At 41.9% G+C, this 7648-nt stretch overlaps 2 pseudogenes; both read left to right on the top strand.

Moving 5' to 3' along the window:
- LOC147424864 (uncharacterized) lies at positions 1-1594 on the top strand (annotated as a pseudogene).
- Positions 1595-4686: 3092 nt separating this feature from the next.
- LOC147424863 (uncharacterized) lies at positions 4687-5772 on the top strand (annotated as a pseudogene).
- Positions 5773-7648: the final 1876 nt, after the last annotated feature.

Below are 7648 nucleotides of genomic sequence, written 5' to 3'. Positions count from 1 at the left end.
ATGCAGCAACAAGAGGCTTCTCAACAGCAGTACCAACAAAGTGAACGTGTTCGTCAAGCAAGGTATACAGTAACTGAAAAGCTGCAATGATTTGAAGGTCGTGATATTTCAAAATTTTGTAATGTTTATGAACAATCTATGGAGGATTATGGAGTTAATGATCATGACTCAGTGGAAGGTTTTCACTTAATTGCGGCTCCTGAGCTTAGGGCTCGAATTGAATAAATTCGGGTAACACATGGTGCAAATTGGCAGGAGTTTAAGAAGGCATTACAAGAAGAGTATTTTCTCGAAGATTCTCAACGAGTTACCAAGCAAAGTTTTATGAAATGGATACAACAGAAGGATAAAGGTTTATCTACGAGAGAATTGCTACGAGCTTTTGAAAAGAAGTTTGAACAGTTATCTACTGCTGGCAGAAAACAATGCAACCGGAAAAGGTCGAGCTATTTATTCAAGCAGCAGATTCGCGCCTTCAGAAGAGCTTGGTACACCTGCTCGAGGATCCATCTGGTGAGTTGGGCTTAACTTCTAATTGGAAACTGGTTACAGAAGCTGTTAATATGATTGTAAAGTGACAAAAGAGGGTGGACAAGTTCATAGTGGCTGATCCTATGGAAGCGCTCGAAGAGGACCTAGTGGAGAAGCCGAAGCCCAAGCTGGAGGAGCCAGTCCTTGATGAGCTGGTATACAAGAGTTGAATTTGAATTTGAAAGCTGTTAAACTTGATGGTTTGAGTGCAAGTGGATCGTCTTCAGAACCCAGACAACATCCTCCACAACAAGACTGGGATAAAGGATACATGTGGTGTGATAGCTTAGATCATATACACAAAAATTGTGATGATTTTAATGAAGCTTACAAGAAGAACACAGTTTTTTGGAAGGACGGCAACCTGCATCTTAAAGAAACTGGTGAACGTCTACGTTTTAACTATGGGAAGGGCGCTATGGAGAAGCTGGTTGAGGAGATGCAGCACAATGCCTCTAGGGTTGATGCAACAACTTATGGATTACAGGTATGCAGTGCGGAGGATGAAGAAAGTACCAAGGCTAAAGGGAATCTATGGCCATATGCTTTGAGGACAGCTGACAAAGGTAAAATAACTCGTGACACATCAAGTCAAGCTGGGAATTACATTCGACAAACTACGGGGTGGTCAGATCCTATAGATTCTCTTTCTGTGTATGCCTTTCTTGCAAAATCTCAGGCTAATGAAGCTATGGTGGAAGAGAAGCGCAAGAGAGATGAAGACATTGTGAGCTCATCAAAACGAGCTACGAGGACTAGCAGCAAGAAGGAAGAAGGGGCAAGTTCTAAAGCAGTTCCTACACCTGAAGTGGTTATGGAAGAGGCATCAAAAGATAAAAAGCAAGGTAAGCCAAAAGGGCCTTCTTACAAGTTAAAATCTGATATTGAATTGGCTACAGATCTGAAGAAGGTATTTGAGGAACGCATTCTCAATAGCAAGGTGGAACTTACTTTGGGCGATGTCTTGGGCATTGCTAAACGTGAATTTCATGAGGAGATCATTGATATTATAAATAGAAAGCGACAAGTACCAATCGACCTGATGCGGTCAAGAGCCAAGTGATTTAGCATGTAGAATCGATTCTGGATGCTTATGAGTCAGAGATTGAAGAAGAAAGTTTACAGTCTACAGTGATCTCCAATCAAGCTATACCCGAGGTAAGACATGTTCACTTCAATAATGATGATGGTGAGGAAGCAGTACCTAGGAGTCATTTTTCCAGAACACATTGGGCAAGAGCCACTACAGAGACAATTGTTAAGATTGGTGATATTGATGAGCCTATTCTAGCACTTGTGGATCATGGTTCATAAATTAATTTGATGTCAAAAAGCTTGTACCAAAGAGGGAAATGGCCTATCGATATGGATCACGGTTGGCGGATTCGAGCTGCCAACACCCAGCCTGGCGATTTATATGGTGCATGTGCAAATGTCAAGGTTACAATTGGAGATGTTTGTGATGAGTAGAGCTTTTTTATATAGGAACATTCCTCATATCCACTTATCCTAGGGCAACCTTACATCATAGCTGTGCGTATGGAAACAAAGGTTTTGGATGATGGTTCAGCATATGCAAGGATTCGAAGTAAAGATGGTAAGAGAGTGGTTCAATTTTTGATTGTTTGTGTTGATCATGTCAGGAATAAAGATAGCTTAAGAGAACAGCCTTTGCCAAGTGTTCGGAAAGAGTTTAAAGAGTACATGTTTGCTCAGGGTTTTCTTGGGGTGCCACTATCGAGCGGGACGATAGTGGTACATGGAAGAAGAAGTTCTCGCAAGAAGAGACTTTTTCTTTGGGATTTCTGGGACTAACATCTGAAGGTTCAGTTTCATATAGGAAGTTCATGGAGCTACCTAAGTGGGAGAAGCAATATGTGGTAAGTGTTCAAAGTGATTTGCAGGGATGTGATGTACTTGAACATGATGATGTTATCTCAGGAGTCTTTGAAGAAGTTTCTTATGTTGATACGATGTCAGAACTTGAAGTTATCAAGAAGTATAGGTTGCAAAGTGGACTGAATTTGTGCGAGTGCATTCGATGGACATGTATGACATTCTAATGGAGGTAAGTAAAGAATTGGGTGGTGAGTTTGAAGTGCAGGTGGATACAAAGTACAAGACTGTTGCAAAGAAGGTCAGGCCTGTAGCTACCCCACTCCCATGGGAGAGTGAGGAGGTTATGAAAAAGCTTCACACCAACCAAAGCTAAGGGATCCCAAGAACATTGGCCACAAATTTACTGAAGAGACCTTGAAGCAGGTAGTCATCGATGAAGAAGGGTTTCTTACTGATGAGGAGGTCAAGTGCTTTCAAGAGATGCTTGCAAAACATGGTAAAGCCTTTGATTTTGAGCCCAGTGAAATTGGATGTGTAGATCCAAATGTTGTAGCACCTATGATTATCTTTACCGTTCCACATATGCCATGGAATTTGCATCCTATTCCTCTTCCTAAAGCCCATCTACCACAGCTTATTGACTTGTTAAATGAAAAGATACGTATGGGTATTTTGGAGCCATCTTGTGCACCTTATTCTAATCAATGGTTCACCGTCCCAAAGAAGAATGGAGCCCTGCGATTTATTCAGGACATGCAGCCAGTAAATAAGGTAACAATTTGTAATGTTGGCACAGGACCAATTGTGGACGAGTTTGCAGAAGCTTTTGCAGGTAGGGCTATATATTCCATGGGTGATCTTTACTCAGGCTATGATCAGTTTCAGCTTGCTTTGGAGAGTAGAGATCTCACTACTATGCGTACTCCACTTGGGTTGGTAAGGATATGTACTTTACCGCAAGGTGCCACAAATTTTGTTGCTCACATGATGAATGGCATGAACAAGGTATTAAGAGAATTCATTCCTCACATTACTATGCCTTTTATTGATGATTTGCCAATCAAGGGTTGTGAAGAAGGTTTGAAAGACGAGGTAAAAGATTAGAGGGGGTGCTGAAGCTTTGTTGCTCAACATATTGCAGATTGTGAAGCTATTCTATCTAAACTTGAAGAGGTAAATCTAACACTTTCAGGTAAAAAAACAATTTTTGGTGCCAAAGAACTATTGATTGTTGGACATATGTGTGGGCCACATGGACGATGCCCAAGTTCAGCTAAGGTGGAAGCAATACAAAGGATGAAGAATTCATGCACATCAGTTACTGAAGTCCGTCGTTTTTTGGGTGCTTGCGTGTTTTATCGTATTTGGTTACCTCACTTTGCTCATGTTGCAGAAGTACTTTACCAATTATTAAGAAAAGGGAAAAGATTTGTGTGGGAAGATGCCCATACAAAGGCCATCAAGAGATTGAAGAAGATGCTTTTGGATGCTCCTACCTTAAGGAAGGTTGATTATAAATGTGGAAGGCCAGTGATTTTGATGGTTGACACTAGTCCTACAGGCATTGGTTGGGCTATTGGTCAAGATGATGAGGATGGTCATAGATATGCTATTCGGTTTGGTGCAAAGGTGCTTAACACTCGTCAACGAAGTTACCCACAGGTTAAGAGAGAGATTTGGGACGTTGCTACTACTCTAAAATCTGACAAGGAGTATTTTATTGGAGCTTCAGCTGTAGTGGAGACTGATTGCTTACCATTGATAGGAATGATTACGAATTGCTCCACTCCGGATATTGCTATGTTACGATGGATAGCTTTCATTAAGTCTCTTAATCCAAAATTCTGTCATATTGTAGGAAGGGACAATCTGGTAGTAGATATGTTATCAAGAGCCAGGTATGAAGATGAGGAGGAGATGCTTACAGAGAGTGATGATGTGGGCTTAAAGTTTTATACTTCTTCTCATTTGCATGCAAGTTGTAGTGTTCTTGCTCGTGTTTTTGAAGTTTTTTTAGATGAGATGTACGATGGAGAGTGGCTTTTGATAGGCTATTATCTCAGCACTCTCACCAAGCAAGAGGAATGGAGTGATCAAGAATACAGGAGGATCAGGAAGAAAGCTTATGGTTATTTCCTTAAAGATGGGCACTTGTGGAAGCAGCCAAAACGTCCAAGAGGATCACCACAATGAGTAGTATGTGACAAAGTAAAACAACAACAGGTAATTAAAGAGTTTCATGAGAATTTATGGGCAGGACATAGAGGAGTGTGGGCAACATTTGCCAAGATTAAAGACCGCTACTGGTGGAAAGGTATGTACAGAGATGTTGCTCGATTTGTGGAGACTTGCATGGGTTTGTCAACAGTATTCAAATGTGCGACATCGAGATGAGTTACATCCTACTTATCCATTGGCTATGCATTATAAGTGGGTTGTAGATTTGATTACTCTGGCAGTCGATATTTGGCAAATGAGGTATATTGTTCTTGCCAGAGAGGATCTCACTAACCAGGTGGAAGGAAGAGCTTTGCGTACCAAAGCTACAAGTTCAGTATGCAAGTTTTTGCTTGAGGATGTGATTTGCCGATATGGTTGCATTGGAAAGATTACTGCAGATAGAGGAGAATTAGATGCAGATGAAGCTTATGAGTTCTTCGTCGACCGGTTGGGAATCAAGTTGGCTCTTACTACAGCATATAATCCGGAAGGTAATGGAAAAAGTGAAAGAGGACATCCGCCTATTGTTAAAGCTTTGGCCAAGGCTTGTAGAGGACGAATTGGTGATTGGCCTAAACTTTTACCTTTTGCTTTATGGGCTGACAGAACTACTCATAGCTCAGTCACAGGATTTATGCCATTTGAACTTATGTATGGGCAAAAGACAATCATGCCTATAGAAGAGACGATTGTTTCTTGGACCATACTACCATGGGAATCAGAAATGTCAACTGAAGACTTGCTTGCTATGCGCATTCGGCAGCTTGAAAGAGCCAAGAAGACATTGACCAGACAATAGATAAGCTCAAGGAGGCACGATTGAAGAATAAAGCCGCATTTGACAAGAAGCATAGATTGAGACCATATATTATCAAAGATGGAGATTGGGTACTTGTTTATGATAGCAGTTTGGAAAATCAATATTCGGCCATGCGTAAAATGGTTAAGAGATGGTTTGGACCTTATGTTGTGCTGCACGTTTATGATAATGGAACTTACAAGCTTAGAGAACTTGATGGCACCAAGCTTAAAGAACCCATTGCAGGAAAGAGGATCAAATTATTCAAGAAGCGAGAAGGACAGGTGGTTCTGGGTGATATAGATTCTGGAGAATACCAAGAAGATGATGAGATGTATTCGCTAGAAGAAGCTTCTGGCGATACTTTTGCTTATGATGAATAGTAACCTGAAGACGGTTGGCACATGCCGGAGGATGTGCAGGTTCAGAGGGGGTGGATGTCGTGATGCTCCGCCTCCACAATGTGAAGCTCTCTCAAGACATGACTTTTGGATATTATCATTCCTTAGGCGGAATCATCGTGATTGCAAAGACATGCTCGACATGGTAGTAGAAGAAATTTATATCAAAGGTGTACACTTCAAGAAGCAAATCATTTTTCTAAAAGTTCTTTTTTGTCAAAAGTATGTCAAGAGAGAGTCAAGAGGGTCCCCATTTCAGATCATCGATGTCGCGTGCTTCAAGTGATTGCAAAGCTGCTTGTTTGGAGGATCATCCGTTCGAAATATTTTGATGTGATAAACTACGATTAGCATGCTTTAGTTGACATGCGATGGCTAATAACATGGAGACAGTGAGGATGCTACAGATAATAGTGCCTTGGTCATTAAGAATGTGCTTAGCATTGCCTTGGTTTCGTGTATGCCGAGAAGTTCGAAGGCAAGGCCATGAGTTGTGAGTGTGAATGACCACTTACATTATGGAGCTATTAATAAAATAAGGCTGGATAATAATATTGAGGAGTTGACAGGCTTAAAAAGAAAAGCATGGCACCGTCGACAGCAAGCGATAGAGGAAAAAAAAAAAGCAGGTTGACGAGTCAGAAGAGGGGTCGCTTTTGGCGGGCGAGGGCGACCAGTCGAGGATCAGGGCGGAGTTTGGTGACAACAGGTGCCACTGAAGAGCAAAGGGAGGAGCTTTTGGGCCAGCGCAAGGAGCAGCAGGAGTTGAGAACGTCTACTGGTGAAGTTGGCAACTGCAGGATCGATTGAGAGCCAGGTGTTGGAGTCGGCAACTGTAGGAGTTGAATAGCCAAGAGCAAGGGCTCTCATACCCGAGAAGCTGGTGGCTGGGTCGTGAGCAGGCTTTGAAAGTCCGCTTGCTGGATAAAGGTGGTACACACTCTTACAAAGGGAGGCTTGCCATGCTCATCAAGGTCACATCGAGTTAGTGTCAGGAGTAGGCGCTCAGACAAGCTGAAGGAACCCACCAACAAGCGGCCATTAAAGCACAATTGAAAAGAATGAAGGCTAACACGGGTTTCTTTTAATAAAAAAGATTTCAAGGGTTCTTTCTTTACTTAAAAAAGTAAACAGAAGGTGGTTCTTAAGATTACTCTCGGAACAACAGAGAATTATATTCATACATTTGAAGTTTATTTTCCTGAAGAGATGGTCCGAGGGCAAAGTGAGTGCACGTGAAGGTGGTCGGGAAGAGCAAGGGAAGGGCATTGAGGCCATACAGATTTGGCATTTGCACTTCCGCTCATAGCCTTGGCGAGTTGAAGAGCACTTGTTGCCTATTGCAATCAAGTTACGTTTTTGTATTCAAATTTTAGTTCATTTAAGTAATTCAATTCAAGGTGTTCTTTTGTGCTATATTCTCTTGAGGTGTGCATCTTTCTCTCATCGTTTCCCACAGCGAGCAGCCCGATGCTGACCCGACTCAACTTGTGAACAATTTATCCCCGACACCGCTCCTGAAGTGGTGATGGAGGAGGCACCCAAGGACAAAAAGCAAGGTAAACCCAGGGGACCCTCATATAAGCTTAAGTCTGACATTGAATTAGCTACAGATTTAAAGAAAGTTTTCGAAAAGCGCATTCTGAATAGCAAAGTGGAGCTCACATTGGGTGATATTTTGGGCATTTCCAAACGTGAGTTTCATGAGGAGATAATTGACATCATCAAAAGAAAGCGGCAGATACCAATTGAACAGGAGTCGGAGTCAGTGAAGAGCGAGGGGGTACGCCACATTGAAGCAATTTTGGATGACTATGAAGAGTATTTGGCAAATCTTGAAGAAGAAGAAGAGTCGAGG

This window comes from Adiantum capillus-veneris, chromosome 25 (genome assembly GCF_014529385.1).
Source record: "Adiantum capillus-veneris isolate H3 chromosome 25, ASM1452938v2, whole genome shotgun sequence".
Classification (NCBI taxonomy): domain Eukaryota; kingdom Viridiplantae; phylum Streptophyta; class Polypodiopsida; order Polypodiales; family Pteridaceae; genus Adiantum; species Adiantum capillus-veneris.
Note: the sequence above shows the minus strand (reverse complement) of the source record. Positions and strands in the feature narration are given on the sequence as shown.